Source organism: Pteropus medius, unplaced genomic scaffold (assembly GCF_902729225.1).
Source record: "Pteropus medius unplaced genomic scaffold, Ma_sr-lr_union100, whole genome shotgun sequence".
Classification (NCBI taxonomy): Eukaryota; Metazoa; Chordata; class Mammalia; order Chiroptera; family Pteropodidae; genus Pteropus; species Pteropus medius.
Genome location: NW_024354500.1, coordinates 7,254,766 through 7,272,213, shown reverse-complemented (window position 1 = coordinate 7,272,213; position 17,448 = coordinate 7,254,766). Strand labels below are relative to the sequence as shown.

Sequence of the window (17,448 nt, the reverse complement as noted above, 5' to 3'; positions counted from 1 at the left end):
TTCCTGAGAACAGAAGACCAGCCTTCACACAGGTACCCACCAGCCACACCTGAAAAATCCAAGAGCAGGTTCTCAGGATGACCACTGGGGAAAGGAGAGTAGAGGCATTTACCAGTAATAACGAAGTTTGACTCTAAGACAGCATCACATGAAGATAGATTCTGTAATATGTGGATGACAAAGGTTAACACTCATGAATTTAGAGGAGGCAATCCTTTTCTGCACTCAAAGCCTGCTACGAGACCTGTGTGTCAGCTGCTAACTAGAGTATGAGGCATCGTCATGTTGGTGCTTACACTTATGCCTTTGTACTGCAGATGGGGTTCAAAAGAAAAAGGGTCACCTTTGTGCAGTAGATTCTTCATTTTGTAACAATTCTAAAATGCAGCAGCCCCTTCCCAAAGTAGTTCAAAGATACCAACCTGCTGAAATGCAGGGGCAGCCATCTGGGTACTAAACTTTCTGCTTCTGATGGCCTGAATCTCACCGAATACTCTTGAATAGATCAGTGAGCTCCAGAAGGACAGTCTGTGGCTATGAATCTAACCCTTTATTACAGAGAGTCTCAATCCTTTTTCTACACATGAGCTCACCCTTCAAACCACCACATTTGTGGCCATTTTGGGGAGGGTTGAACTAAAGTTTAAAGCATTATGTCATGGTAAACAAATAATCACATGTAGCATGACTCTGTGGAAAATACAGCATTTCACTTTGGTGGTGTTGGTTCCACTGCAAGAACAGGGAACCCAAACGATGAGGTCAGTGGGCCAGCTGCCACATAAAAGAGGATGCCAAGTCCACGTACACAGAGCAAGCTGCCTTCGCTCATAACTAAAAAATGAAGCTCATTATCGTTATGCCAGCCAACGAAAGTTATTGCTTTCCTAAATTAAATGGAAACAGAACTTCAGAGACTGCTTCTCCTTGGCATTACACATTCACGCTGGGAAGTCAAGCGGCCCGTTACCCTTGCTGATGATGAACATGGCCACATTCAGGTTTGCTTCATTTGGATGATATCTAGGCACATTGAATAAAAAGTAAATGAAAACATGCTACTATGACTTAGATAGAAACAAGAATGCATGCGATACAGTGTAGGTGGTAAGAAAGAAGGTTATCTAGATCCCAGACACCTCACCCAGTCAAAGATGGTAAACCACACTCTTCTGCCAAGTGGCTATGACTTCCAGTTGCAAGCAATGGGTGGACAGGTACGTATACTGTTCCACAGGTCAACCCGACTTGGTCTTCATCTGTTTTCCTAAGGCAGAACATGATCCTTCTAGTATGCAATAGAGCTGGTCACAGCCTCTACACGGTTTTTTTTAACAAATCTAATGAAAGCATCAGAACGAGCCCAGAACCAGCCACACTTCTCATCTTCCTATGTCCACCAAACATTCTTTCGGGTACCCAGACTTAGAGGCCCTGGGTCTCCTCTGATTTCTATCTGTCTGGTTCTGTCCTAACTCCATCAATATTCATGTTCAGTATTCACCAGATTCCCACTGACTACTCTTTGATGTGCACCTACACTTTATCTTCAACTCTACACCTACTGTCACCATTTCTGGACAAGGTTCTCCTCCACTTGTGGCTACGCCATCACAAGAACTTTCTGACTAGTCTTGTGCCTCTGATTTCTGTCCCCACAAATCTATCAGGGACATCAGAACAAGTCACCCTAATGGCCTCCCAGGGCTTACAGTGGGCAACTCAAACTCGGCTTGTATTCATGGCCCTCAACAGCTTGGTACCAAACTGCCTCTCTAATCTTGTTTTCCACTTCTGCCCTGCACTGCTCCCTCCCCTGCCCACATCCATGCCTTTGCACACAACCTCTTGCCACCCCAAAAGCCCCCTTCTTCCTTCTGTCTGGCTACCGCCAAGGTCCAGGTAAGACACGTCTCCTCCAGGAAGACGGCTCTGGCCACTCCAAGAGAACGTGCAGCCCTCATCCAGGTCACTCACTTGGTGATAATCAGTGTGCCTCCTCTTTTATAATATCTATTTATTTTAGTGCTATTCACATGCAAATCAGTAAATTTGTCTCTATAATTAGACTTATCACAGCTCCCAGAAGACTATATTGTCTATTTCTTTGTAACACCTCTGCCCACCCCATTCTTAGCCCTTGTCCTCCTCTTCCTTCCCAACCAATGTGGCTGCTGCAATAAATAAGGACTTCTTTTTATGTATGTCCTGAGGAAAAATCAGGAACCTAACTGAAACGCAAGAGTAAACTCAGCGGAAACATAACTGGTTCCTTCTGAGCGGATGACATGACAGAATTGATTAACCCAGAATTATTGTGACAGCAGAATTTGCTGTCAGCAAATCTGCAACACTGCCAAACACCTCACCTATGTTAAATCTAGTAATAACTCTAGGGCTAACATATAATTCAGTATGTAAGGGAGGGAGAGGAAGAAATAAAACAATTCTTCCACAGAAATGCATTTTTTTCTAAACTCTTTAAACACATACTTTCACTTTTTAACCAGTTTTAATTATAAATGTTTCATGTTGTACAAAAAAAAATTTGTCTAATGCTACACATTACTATCCTGTTTGGTGTTAGTATCAATCTAGGCATGGAGAGAGATGAGGGCCATTGTTTTGCAAAAGGATGATGGGCAGGAGTCTTTCTTGGTCAATGGGATTCAATGAGGCAGGAGAAAAATGGAGTATCCGGTGGGGCTGGGATCACAGGATGTACGATTCAGGTGGTCAGGGCTCCAAGGTCATGTTTCTCTGGGACAGCAATAACTATGCAGCAGGACAGGTAGTGCACAGAAGAATAATCTGAATGTCAACCATCTCCAGGATAGTAGCCTACAGAATGAAGCTTTTTACATTATAGAGCCCAGATCTTCTTAACTAAGAGGGAGGAGAGTGAGGTTTGATAGATGAGTGTTTATGTCTAAATTGAGAGTTGTGTGTTGTGGTTGAATTGAAGCCTTGTGCAAAGAACTGGTATTTGTTTCGTCAAGGCCTTTGAGGAGGAAAAAGAGAGTAGGTCGATTCCTTCCCATCCAATTAGTTAGGGCAGTCACGTGAAGATCTGGGGACATGGGTTTCTAATAATCAGTTATTGGCGTATATGGTAGATGCAGACAAAGAACAGATGGTATAAAATGTGGAATAAATAGAGCCAGACCTTAGCAGTGGTCCTAGATTGACGCTTTTAGCAGCATTTGTCTCCTTCTCCCAGGATGCCCTTGCCACACTATCACCTCTCAGGCAGCATGCTGTGGCTACCTTTTTGCAAAAATGAGAATGAAATTAACAAGTGAATGCTACCAAAGCAGCCTGGCCTTCCTTCAAAGCAGTTTTCTTATCCTACAAAAAAAAATTCCTTTCCTGTTGGTGTCATTGTCCTGCAACTCAACACGGCCAACTAAAACAGTATCTCTGGCTTCTTCATGGTAAACACAGTGAAGCTCTGTTCCCTCCTGTCATCTCTATCCACTCATCCACTTCTCACACCCCGAGAACTGCACCAGGAGTTCAGAAAATAATGATGCTTCTGCATCAATCACCCCAGGCGGTGATTTCCCGCTTCCCCCAAGTTTTATTGAATGTTTGATATTGATCAGAATTCTGGTCACAACCTTTAAAACAGAGGATTAAATGCTATGATCAAGACTGCTAGAAGTCTTGTGTTCTCTCACATTAACCCTCCTCCCATTTACTCCCATACTCACTAAATGCTTAGTGAGTATGGGAGTAAATGGGAGGAGGGTTAATGCTGACTCAGGTCTCACGGCTGGTGGAATGCTGATGACACAGCCTCCATGTCAGGCTCCTACCTTTTCCACTGCCACTGGGTGTGCAGCCCTCTCATCGGGGTTTCTCCTCTTTGCTACTGCCAGGAGATTATCCCTACCTTTTATCTGGGCTGCTCCGTGCTTTCTACTCCTCTCCTCTCTTCCCTTCTCTTCTCTCTCTCATCACTTTGCCAAAGCTTTCTGAATTTCTCTAAGACTAGTTACCCTTCTACAGACATCATCCTTCTTTACTGTGATCAGTCGGTCCTGAAAGCACAATCCCAGGCTGTCACTCTGTACTACATTTTGCTGTGGCTACTGTGGTGCAGCATTTCTTCACCTACCTTACTTTCTTTTTTTTTGTTTGTTTTTGTTTTTTAACTTTCAGGATCAGTTCTATTATAGATAAAGAGGACTACTGAAGTAGGCAACTGTTATGTGAATGTGGCTATGTGGAAAAAGCCTGGCTTTACAGTCAAAGGGCCCTGGTTTCAAACCCTGGTCAACTGCAGCAGTACGGCAGCACCTCTGACAAGTCGTTTAACTCTTCTTGGCCTCAATCGCCACATCTGCAAGATGGGGACAGCAATCCTTACCTCATATATTGGTTGTGATTAAGAGTCAATATAGAAAATGCCTTACACATAGAAGGCACCCTAGAAGTGTCCCTTCCCTGACCCACTCCTTCCCTCCCCACTACACAGATGATCCAGAAGATAACTACAGTAAATGAGGAGGAGCGGGGACATCGCTGGCCAAATTCAGCGAAGCTGATGATAATGAACGGATAATCGGCAAATGACAGTGCGTACTACCGGGGCTGGTCTATTACAAAAAAAAAAATCTAGAGGTTACAGTGTTTAAAAAAATAACAAAAATAACTCTACAGGAGTAGCAAGAGCATAAGAAAGAGATCACCAAATGTGAACCCAGCAACTAGGCCCTACAATGAAATGAACACTAAGCCATGTTATTAGTTTTTTTAAAAGTCTCCTATGACAAAACAGTATATATGGGAAACTAGCATGTGAGAAAGATGTGGCCATATGTGCAGAGCTGACAAATATGCAAAAGCCTAGACCAGATTCCCATTTAAAAAAGGAGTTTGTAGAGTAACCAAACCCAATCTGAAAGCGAGGCAGTTCTCGTATGCCAAGTCATCCTGTGACCCTAGCACTGTGCACACACATACAAAATGCCCACTGGAAAGAAGCCATGAAGAGGACAATGTGCCACAGATAGAAAGAAGACCAGGCCTGTCTGGCCTTCACTTGCTGTTTTTAAACCCAAGACTCAGTATCACCTAAGAAACACTTGCTCTATTTTATTCAACTCTTCCTCTGATGCAAGACAAGTGAAGTAAATTACACAAATGCAGTTCTCTCTAAACTATACGCTGTCTGAGAGGTAAACCGCTCTTTGCAAATCCCCAAGCAGAACGCTCAGATGTTTCTGCTAGAGTGAGAAAAAGCATGTGTGTTTGAGTGAACTGTGATGTTTTTCAACTATTTAAAGATGTCATAAATCTATTAGCTTGAACTTCAAAGAAACAAATTCTGAGAAAATTGCAAATTAGGGTAGGCAGGGAGAACTGGATCTAAACCATTTCTATTTCTTCCCAGAAAAACAATGGGAACCAAACCAGGATCCAGTCTTTTTCTTCTCCCAAGTTTTACTACTTGCCACACTTTTGGAAATATCTTCTACATAGTTCCATCTCTAGACAAGTCTGTGGTTCAACACTACTCCATGAGCTCATTTTTCTATGATTTGTTGGACATTTTTATGTGGCTTTTACTGAGAACAGTTTAAAGTGAATTATCTTTGAGAAGCCTGTGAGATTCTATAATTCTCTGGTGCTCTTCCCAATCAGGATGATTTATTTCATGACAATTCTAAACCAGGAAGGACTTGATACCCAAACTTCTAAGCTTCGGCTGCTGTCTTACAAAGCCAGGGAGTATGGGACAGTGAGAAGGGCAAGTGGGTCTAGGCTAAAATTTACTCTGTGACCGGGGCAAATGATTTCACTTCTCTAGGACCCAGAGTTTGTAACTATAAAACTTAAGAGATGGTGATGCCTTCTCAGATTCTCATAGCCCCACTAATCTATGATGCTATGACTTCAATTGAATATATATATATATGAATATATATATGAAAAAAATAAATATATATATATACACACACACTTTCTCAATTGAATATATATGAATATATATGAATATATATATGAATATATGTGAATATATATATGAATATATATATGAAAAAAATAAATATATATATACACACACACACACACTTTCTCATAACCAAAGGCTCATTCTGGGTTTAATCAAAGAGACAAATGGGAGAAATGCAGACATGAACTGGGCAGTGATATTCAGTTTAAATCACTAGGGACAAGCAGACAAATATAATAATGGGTAGAAAAAAAGAATCTATTTAAGCCTCTCCGTTGAAAAATATCTATGAGTTGTAGTGACCATAACTTGGCGACTACTCGCCAATATGAATAATTGAAGTTAATTCTTTAAATACACTGGAGGACATTTCCTAGGAGCTAGAACATGTTAAACTGAGGAAGCTTTTTCTAGGCTTAGCCTCCAGCTCTACAAACTCCTAGCCACTCAATAACAACCCTCCACAGCTCTATCAGGAAATGAAACACACACTGAAGTAGGACAGAGTAAACACAATACCCGTAACCCACTTCAGTGTCTGCATTAATTCACGCACATGTTTCAGTAATAAGAAAGCAAAGGCAGAAAGAATGGTGGGGTGAAGCTGATCCTGCTGATCTCAAGGAGGATGAGCCAGAATGGGAGCCAGGTTTGCACTTTTGAAGGAACACCATTCCTACTCTGTTAAGCTTCCCTACACACACTTAACAAGATGAATAAACGGAACAGCCCACTCTGTTTCCTCGTTTGCTCTCTAAGTGACTTCACTGAAGAAGAGGCATCAAAGGCTTTTAATGCTATGTTACCAGATTTTTTTTTTTTTTTTTAAACTGTTGACAGTGATACTGTATGTCTATGGCTGAAATCTGATTTGCTGATCTATCCTTTCTCTAGCCGTTCTTTTCTTTGTCCTCTTTTATTTATTCCTTGCCATGTTTCCCATGATTCAGTTTTATAATACTTAATGTTCCACGTAAAATGTTGTGTGCCTTGAGCTGTTTGGTGAAAACCTAACAAATACTCACAAATAATGTTAGTAAGAAAAGTGAGGGCGAAGGTAGACAAACGCAGCCTGCGGCATGTTCACGTCCGCAGTGACAGGTCCTGTAAAGATGCTCAAGTTTACTGTGTGGAGCTGTCAGTTACAGACTGCTGCCTCAAATTCCAGGCGGCCACCGCCTTACCAATACACTTTTTGATAGAGTTCCTTGTTAGTTCTGTATACAAATCTCCCTCCCTTCTTTTCTGGGGAGAAAAAAGGAGGAGGGTGGACCCGTTCAGCAAAGTAAACAGGCCTCAAATCGTATTTGTAAATGAACACAGGAAGTGTGATTGTGTAACTTGGGGTTCAGATGATATCCTTATCTCCTATATGAACATTATACTTCCACACAGGTGGGGGCTCTCTAAATCTGTTAAGGAATGCTTTTTAGTTAATGAGATAAGAAAAAGAAAATGAATGTAGGAACGACAACAGGAAGATAGAAGGCAATTAAATTGGTATTATCATTGTTTCGGAAAGGATTAAACCATATTCCAGGTAATAGGAATCCTCAAAATTGGGGCTTAAATAACAGAAGTTTATTTCTCTTTCATATAAAAGTTAGAGGCAACAAGTTTGGACTGTATGGAGGTTCTTCATTCATGAGAATTCAAGTTCTTTCTGGCTTTCCTTTCCAGCAGGCCTATAATGTGGTCTTTCTCCTCCAAGTCCAAAATAATAATGCTGCTCCAGCTATCACACTTATGTTCCGAGGAACGAGATGGAGGAAGGGGTGAGGAGGGTGTCGTCCATCCCTTTTCAGACTTCCTAGGACTCTCTTACACACTTCTTCTTATACCTCATTGGCCATAACCTAGTCGCATGGTCAGAAAGTCTGGGAAAAATGTCTTTTGCTCGTAGCAGTGTGGTTTTTAGCAGCTCAACTATAAGAGGGATTCTGTTAATTGATGAGCAAGGAAAAGGCTCTGTGGTGGCCAACTAGCAGTCTCTGACATGATGAAGGCTTTGCAAGCTGCCATGTTTTCTGAGGCCGCAGAATATGAAAATGAGCAATGCGTGCAACAAATGTAAACCAAAAAGGACTGTTACAGTAAAGCACTATAATAATATTCTACTGAATTTAAGAAAAATCATATAGATTCTCTATCTCATAAGACCTATGATGTTTTTTAATGATTTAATGTCATTCACAGAATAAGAGTAACGTATCACATGGCACTGTGCAGACACCTCACTGAGCCCAGTGGTAGCCAACATTTTCAATCGATAGGTTTGGACAATGAAATAGACATAAAATCCTATAACCTGTATTTAATAGTAATCCAGTGGCATGGGTAGTGAGGAAGCAGGGAGACAGGACAAACATCTTGGACAGCAATAAAATGATTGTGCTGAAGAGTTACTCAGAATTCATTAAAACACTGTCACGATAATTGAATAATTCCCTAAAATGTAATGAAAGTATTACTGGCTTGTGTAACCTGGCAATTTATATTAAATACCTTAAAATTCCGCAAGGCCTTGACCCCACAATTCTATTTCTAGACATTTAACTTAAGAAAAATAGCTATGGATATACTTAGAGACTTATCTACGCAGCTATTCATTGAGGTTATTTATAACATTAATAAGTGAGGAAAAAACTCTTCAATATCTGACAAATGACTGGTTAAACAAATTCTGGTCCATCCATTTTAATGTAGCCATTACAAATGACATGGTTGAGAAAATTAAGCCATGGACAATAATCGTAATTATATAAAGTATAAAAAATAAGTTATAAACACAACATATAATGTGATCCTGCTTTTTTGTTTAAAAAATCAAAATACACATATACCACATATACCTGAATATAAGGTAGCCTCAAATAAAAGAGCTCTCATTTTACCAATGAGAATACAAAAACAAAACAAAAGTTTTTCTAACTCGAGTTTATAAACTTTTAGAAATGTGCTGAAATTATCTTTTTATGATAATTCGTATTCATATTTTAAATTACATTTATAGAAAATAATAGATTTATATAAAATAATTTATATAAATAACATATGAAAATGTTTATATAAAACATTTACATAAAATAATAGATTTCTATAAAACACTTCCCATTGTAAGAATCTGTTTCTTTGACTTAGTATGTGAATGCTCTTGCTAGAAATTTGATCCCGAGTGAAAAAAATCCATTTACATCATATTAAGAAAGCTGGTGTTATCATTTGATCTGCATGTGATCTTCATTATATAACCACTTATTGCACTGCTCTTAAAACTGCTCTTTTAAAAAGACTTGCTCCTTATGGCATCCAACCTGGGCTGAGAGGTCATAGTTGCAGGTAGAATGGCTAAATTACTGCTGAAGTTCACTGCCTACTTTTAAAGCAATTCCATCAGTTAACTTCTAAAATTTGAGTTGATTATGGTGACTTCAAGATGAGACTTTGCCCAAATAGTACTTTGTTGTTCAAAATCAAATTACAGAGACAATGTCCACAATCTGAGAGATTTATATGGACCTAATCATAAGATGACACTCATTTTTATGAAGATAATATTTGGCCAAACAAAACCCCCTTCTTGTCCTATATTCAGACATAATTCATGGATACACAGATTAAAAAAGACTAGAAAGGCAATTTCTATAAAGTCTACAGTGGTTCCTGCTGGGTAGGGAGATGAATTCTGAGAGATTTAAACTTTCTTGTTTGCTTCTCCTGACTTTTTAAAATTTCTTCAATGAACAAGAATGACTATCTTATTTAGAATAATAGTATTAAGAATAAAAAAGAAGCGAAGGAAGAGACATCATATAAATAAAAACCGGGCATAAGCAGAGGCAGGAAAAGCCAGCCATGGGGTGTGATTTAAGGTAGTCCAGCTGAAAAATAATTCCCTACTGGCCTGAAATTTGTCACTCCTTCGGGTGACAGTTACTTGCAAATTAGTTAAAATGTAGGTATGTTATCTAGAAAAGTCACTCATTCACCTACTAACCCACCCATTCACAGCAGATTCATTTATCAGATTTTTTTCCCATGACTGGACAGAGTCCTGAGAAAGCGAGTCAGTCACAAGGACAGGTCAGTTTTATGTGAAGGGAGATCATCAGAGAGGTCAGGTGCCAGATACCCTCCTACTTCCCACAAAGTTCTGGCAGCCAGGGTGCCAGGGAACAGAGATGGTACGATGAAAAATAATAACACCTAGAGGCAGTTAAGCACACAGCCTCTGGAACCTGTGTGCCTGGGTTCAAATCCCACCTTTGTCCCTTATCAGTTGTGCTACCTTGGGCAAGTTGCCGTCCCTGTGCCTCAGTTTCCTCAGCTGTGGGATAAGGATGAAAGCTGTTCTCACCTCGTGGGTTAGGTCTAAATAAGTACATGTAAAGCACTTGGTCACATTACAATGTGTTCAATAAATGCTGGTTATTATTACATGCGAGGGGCTACACTCAATGCTTAGACCGCCACTATCTCAGTTAATTCTCACAACAATTCTGCCAGGTAAGTACAACTGTGCCTGTCTTTCGGACACAGAAACTGAGGCACTGGGAAATAAAGTAACTTGCAGAAGTTTGTTTAGCTGGTAAATGGAGAATGTGAGTCCTTTGAAAGTTGCAGTCATCCTTGCTTCCTCCCAGCCTCATTTCTGACATGGGCTATCCCTGAAATTCCTTTTCATTTTGCTTCCCTTTTTCCATGCGGACTGCAGTGGTTGGACCCCTCCTCAGCCTTCCCCCCAGTTTCTCTCTGCTTGCAAGAACATCCTACACAGGGCAGGGCAGCCAGAGGGGCCTTCTAAAGCCTAGATCTGATATAACTTCACTGCTCAAAAATGCCATGATGACCCACAGGACAAAGGCCAAAGCCTTCCAACCTTTCACAATCTGGGCCCACTTGCCCTTTCTGGAATCCTCTCTCCAACACTTCTCTCTGAGGTGTCCTGATACTATTCCCGCGAGTCCCTCAGGCACCTCCACATCCTCCACCTTTGATCACACTATCTAGAATGCCCTTCTCCTCTTAGACAATGTTTTCCTAATCTTTTACTGAAATGTCACCCTCTCTAATAAGCCTTGACTGAAGGCTAACCCCATTTGGTTGGTCAACAAATACTTACTAAGAACCTACTAAGTATTAGGCACTGTCCTGTCTCCACCCTGTTCGATGCTCATAATCTCTCTCTCTCTCTCTCTCTCTCTCTTTTTTTTTTTTTTATAGAGCACCTGGTCTTCCAGCACCTGGAATTTCAGGGATAGCCCATGTCTCCCATACAAGTACTAACCAGGCCTGACCCTGCTTAGCTTCCAAAATCAGATGGGTTCAGGCTTGTTCAGGTTGGCATGGCCATAGACAATGCTCATAATCTCTTACTACTCAGCATGCCCCAGTGCTCTGCTGTGGCATTAATGTATACTTTAAAGAACTCTTTATTCTGTTACAATGTGAGTCTTTAAAGAAAGGGACCCTGTCTTATCTAGCTTTATACATTTTGTATCTTACACAGAACTTGACACACTAAGCCCTTAATAAATATTTAATGGATGAATGTTGTCCTGAAAAAGTCTCATGCTAGAAAACACTCACCTATCATTACTTTGTCGGCAACCCTACCTAGAAATATGGAGATAATTCACCTAAAGATAATATTTTTCCGTTTGTTAAAGTAGAATTTATACCGATGGCTTGCTAGCTTTTTGAAAAAAAACACATTTGACACTTGTGTACAAAGGAGAGGTCTATGTATTTAGCTCTGAATCCCTGGGATTTTGTACAGTGTTGGTTATTCATTCAGTAGGCACTCAATAAATACTGAAGGAATGAAAGAAAAAATGGAGAGAGAGAAGGATGGGGGAGGAAGGGAGGGAGGAAGGAAGGAGGGATGAAAGGAGGGAGCGGGGAGAGAAAAATGAAAGTTTTTTGTTAGCACCTGCCTATTCCTTACTTACCTTAGGGATTATGGTCTTCTCTTCCAAGAGAAGAGCTGGAAGTGAAAGACCATCATCCCTAAGGTGAGTAAGGAATAGGCAGGTGCTAACAAACACGAGTATGACCCCAAAGAGAAAAGCAGCATCAGGCCAGGAAAGGGAGATCCTGGCAGGGCCTGTCACAACTGGGGCAGGTTTCACTCCGCAGGTTAGGGAAAGCACCTCTGGGAACACCACTACTACAGAATGACGAGTCTTCAGAATGACGAGCCTTAGATATTTAAATGCTGTTGCTGACTGGGTGAGTAAGCCCTACTGAAGAGAATAATAAAACTACCTCCTTACAGATAATCTAGAAGCAAGCATAAATAAATCAGTAATCCTTCCTGACACACTCACTTCGGCAAGTTGAGTCTCCTATTCACCTACAATGTAGGTGAGCAAACACAAGTTTTTGAAAAGTAAGAGAAACAAACTCCTGTTGAAACTTCTCAGCGACCTATTATCTTCGACTGAAAAGCACTTCTGCCAATAATCAACCAGGAGTTTTACTAACCAGACAAATAAAGATGGAAACAGCAATGCCCTTGCAGGCTGAAATCACTGATAAAATGTATGTACCACTCAGAGATCATGACCTCTCTGCCACACTCCCACAACCCCCCACACTCCCAGACCCCCATACACTGAGATTAAGTTGTGATTCAAGGTGCAGATTCAGAGGAAGAAATTAAATTAGACAATGTATGTGACAAGAGCATGCTACCTGACACACGGTGGGTCCTCTTTAAATGTTTTTAAAATAAAATAAAAAAGAAAACAAAGGAAAGAACAGCTCATCTAATCTATACTTGGATTTTCTGAAATTACTCATAAGAGCACTCAAAAAATTCCAGAAAGACAGAGAGTATGCAAGCCCTGTCAAAATAGTATTAAGTGCTGAAATACAGACAAAGATAGGTAATTAACTGCTACCAGCTTAGATGAAAATGTCTGCAATCTTGTTTAAGTGCTTGGGTGATATAACGCATTTGGAGATAAACTCAGGAAGATGTGGGGAGTGGGGAGTGGAACGGTAAAGGGTTTATGAAAGTAGCACATAGTCAGCTTTTTCACAAAACTAGTTCACACAAATAACTTTTTAAGTGTCTTACTCTTAAAACGAACAAAGCTCCCTCAGAATGATGGAAAATGCTTGATGAGGTTCCCTGAAGTTTCCTAGGGGGCTTCTTTCTGCAGGTATATCCTTTCAAAACTGCAGAGAGTGACATTTTCCTAGATATGACTGATGTGCCAGGCCGTTAAATCGAGTTATTCATATTAAAATATATGAATTCATCATTATGTCTTGTTCTGACTAATATGGAAGTTTTGAGCCACTCAGCTGCAAGGAGTGGTAACCCCAAGAAAGAAGGATGTCATCTTCCAAAAGGACATGAATGGATTTGCATAGAGAGGGAAAACACCTGGGTTTAAGCAAGAAGAAAAAAATAAGATGTGGAAGGCAGCTGGGGAGAAATTGGGAGAAATGATAATGTCCTTGAGTGACTGGCTAAGCCATTTTGAGACCTTCTCTCTTTGATGTCCAACAAATTTTCAACTGTGAAATTTCAACCATGGAATCAGGAACAAATTAAACTTGAATAAGTTCAAAATTAGAGCTTTTGCTTTAAAAATTTTACATTAAATTCTATGTATAGACTTATGAGCATAGAAGGAGAATTTCAAAGAGTTGAAAGATAAAGGATTTTCTTAAATTCAATACAAGGATAGTGAATTTGGGGTTAAAAGTTTACTAGGCTAGAATCAATATTCTCGCATCACCATGTATGACCAAAGAAGACCCAAGAAACATAGAGGTTATGCTATAACATTATTCACCTCTAAGTCATAGTGTACTGACCCAGGTCGTGACTGTGTGTGTGTGTGTGTGTGAGGGGGGTATGTGTGTGTGGGGGGGTGATCCTTGTTTTCCAGTGGTATTTGCCCTTAAGGACTAAAGTTGATGGCTTTATACATACAGAGGCACTGATTCTGTCATTGACACAGTGTTATAGTTTTCTGGAATGAAGACAGAAATGGCCTTAACTACCTTGTGTGATCCAAAGCTGAGAGTCAACACTTTCAAGACTTTGTTCTAAACTAGATGATCACACATACTTAAACAGGTCTCAACACAGAAAGAAATAAAAGACTGAACAATTAGTAGATGAATTATTTCAATTTGAATAATCAAATACCTTAATATACCAAGGCAAACCATTTTTGAGTTCTGCTTGGTTTTTAAATGCCCAGGATGAATACTAGGGTTGAGATTTACTAAAAGACTGGATAATGTTAAATTCATGACTTGCCTTATAAAGATAATATGAGAATGAATAATACGGAATTATGTATAAAACTAACTCAAAAAAGTAGTTTTGGAATAAAGATTAAAAAACTATGTCAGAATTCAGAGCTAATGACAGTAGATAAATTAAAGACCCGCAAGAGCCTCCAAAAGATATGTCAAAGAGAACACACAATGGTTTATTCCCAGTTTCACATTTTTACTGCTACTTAAAAAAAAAAAAAAAGAAAAAGAATTTTTCCCGAAAGGGTAGAATAGGGCAGAAATAGTAAATACCAAACCCAGAGAAAAGAGGAAGTTAGTCCCTTACATAGAAATGGGTGACTTGCTATATGTGGTATTAAAAATTGCCATAACAAGAATAGGGCAGTAATAAAAATAAATTATTTCCCTTTTTGCAAAGCATGCAAGGGTAAGAAATTAACCTAAACTGCCAGAGAAATGAGGAACCATCCTTTTCACACTGTCCTCAGAATGCGATTTCATAATTTATCCCTTCTTCGGATGACCTTTCTTCTGCCATGTCCCCGCTCTCTGCTCTTGAGAGCTGTCCTCTCACCAGGCTCCTCAATTAAATTATCTCACGTTTTCCTCTGATCTGCTGTTCACAGCTTATCACATCACTATACTATAAGCCTTCACGGGAGCTGCTGAAACGGCACACTAAGAACTGTCCAGCTGCTCCCTGGTGTTCCGACCATGAGCAAGGCTGGTGGTTCTCTAACTGCCAGGAGAGCACGCATGTTCTGCAAGGGAGACCCACAGGCTCTTCCCCTGAGGAGTGTATGTATTCACATCCTCAAAAAATTACGAAATGCGGCATGGTCAACCTACTGGAGCAACAATCTGTGTCCCAGAGAGTCAATTAGAAAAAATAAAATTCTTGCTTGTCCTCATCCTGTCGGATTTAAAAGAATCAAATTGTGCGGTTACACAAGTGCTCTACTTTTTATCCTTTAATTTCAGAAAAATAAATATAATGGACACTCCTTTGACTCTGTAAGACATCTTTCGCAAAACAATATTTCAAGAAATATTTATGGAATATTCAGTCTAGAGTGGCATGAATAATCCAGAAGAGTGATACAATGAACCCATATACCAAATTAAAGCATTAAATCAAAAGGCCAATAACATAGAAAAGAGAAAATATTGTTGCAAAATGAGATGAGATTAAATAAAGAGACGCAGATGAGATACCCCAGTTTGATGAGACAGAAGTGCAAAATGTCTTTTTCCAGAAGGTCCACACTTCAAAGACACTGTGCATTGATTTAAAGGTGGCAATTTAGAGGAGGCAGAGAAAGCTATTGGCTGATAAATAAGAATAATTCCATGGGAGCCAGGGAGACATCTTGGTCAAGGAAAGTTTAAAAACACAGGAGACTTGGAACCAGATCCACACATGAGTCAGGAAAAGCACTGTTTTACTTTTTTCTCTCTCTCCCTCTCATTTTTTTTCCCCATCAGGAACCAAGTGGTCAAAGCCTTATGTGCCCTGAGGGGAGGAAATAAATAGATCCATCTTTTCAGTGGGTAATTTGACAATATGGTACCAAAAACCTTAAAAATGTGCGTGCCTTTTGATTTGGTAATTCCACTTCAAGGGTGTGTGAAAAGCTATATACATGAGGATGCTATCTGCTGCTCTCTTTATAATGTTCTGCTTTGTTTATAATAGTGGGGAGAAAGCAGAGACCACTTAGGTATCCAGGAATAAACCCTAATACATTCGTACATGGCATTCTAGACAGACATCTGAAACGATGCTGTAGAGGAATACTTAGTGATGTCGAAAAATGTTCAAGAAATTATGACATTTAAACAAGGGTGTTACCAAGAAATGGGAATGTGAGGATTAAGTTTTCACTTCACATTCACACTCAGGATTGTAAGGTACATTCAGAATATATACAGTAGTTTCCAGGGTTGATAACATTATGAGTGTTTTAAATTTTTTTCCTTACCTGCCTCTTTTCAAAAATATCTTTAATAAAAATCTAATATTTTTTGATAAAGCAAAAAAAAAAAAACCCAATGAACATTTTTTTTAAAGGAACAAACTCAGGTGGTGTTATGTACAGAACCCTATCAAATGCCAGGGCTGGTGTGGCCTTGAGCTCCCTGAGTCACCTCCTTCATCTGGCAGGCGAGGAATCAAACTCATACAGAACAGAAAGGTTCTGTCCTCAGAAATGCTCAGGAAAGGAACTAAGGCAGTCACGGCAAGAGAAGGAAAAGAGGCCGCTAAAAGTTGCCGGGGCAGGGCTGAGTAGGTAAATACGATGGAAGCGATGAGCATATGTGATCTGGGAGTGGGGGCTGAAGAAAGTTGAGAGACCCAGGTGATGCCAGATTATGAAACAATAACAAATGGGAACTTCAGAAAATTAGGAGACTAGAAATAGGGAACAGAGAACTAACATTTTCCTCTACTTCCATGTAAAAGACTCATGTTAACATGTGTAGTCCTCCAAATAACTCAGAAAATACCAGTACTCCCCATTTTACAGATAAGGACACTAAAGTTAAAGTAACCGGCATTGGTCACAGATCTAGCATGTAACAGTCTATCTCGGGATAGACTCTAAAGTCCTACCTCTTTCTACTGTGTTATACATTTCATTACCTCCTGTGTTTTATCTCCTGAGAGAGCATACCTTGATTCATACAGGTTATGCATCAACTGAGGCATCTAAGTTTCAATTGCGTCAACTGAGACTCACCAATTGTAGGGGATGCCCGCAGCAAAACCTGCCCCAAACTGACCATTCGAAGTGATATAATCATGGAACTGGAAAGGCCAGCTCCCCTGTACATGGCAAGGGGATGGAGAGAAGGTTTCAAAAGTCCTATTTCTGGATATAAGGCACATACATGGCCCGTTAGGAACTGGGCCGCACAGCAAGAGGTGAGTGGTAGCTCAGTGAGCAAAGCTTCATCTGTATTTGCCACTGCTCCCCAGAGCTAGCATTAGCTCCCCCTCAGATCATCAGGCATTAGATTCTCATAGGAGTACGGCTGTCCAAAACATTGGGGACCGCTGCTCTAGGTCCATCCATGTCGTTGCAGCACAGTTCCAAGACAGGTTTAACCCTGCCAATGAGGACCCCTCGAGGCAAAGGGGCTCAGTAGAGGATGCCCTGTCTTGCTGGAATGGGCATAGCTTAGCACTCTCACTCTTCATAATCACTGGCTGAGAGTGG

The 17,448-nt window shown here is 40.2% G+C and overlaps 1 protein-coding gene across 8 annotated transcripts in view; it reads right to left on the bottom strand.

Annotated features, from left to right (window-relative positions):
- The window catches only part of BACH2 (BACH transcriptional regulator 2), a 307,297-nt gene that overhangs the window by 165,371 nt on the left and 124,478 nt on the right, over nucleotides 1–17,448 (bottom strand). Inside the window, exon 1 of one of the 8 annotated variants that reach the window (XM_039853059.1) lies at nucleotides 1,145–3,694. The exons of the other annotated variants lie outside the window; for them this stretch is intronic. The gene's annotated coding sequence lies outside the window, so the exon portion shown is untranslated. Of the gene's footprint in view, nucleotides 1–1,144; nucleotides 3,695–17,448 lie in introns of those variants that run through there. 8 annotated transcript variants of the gene reach the window in all.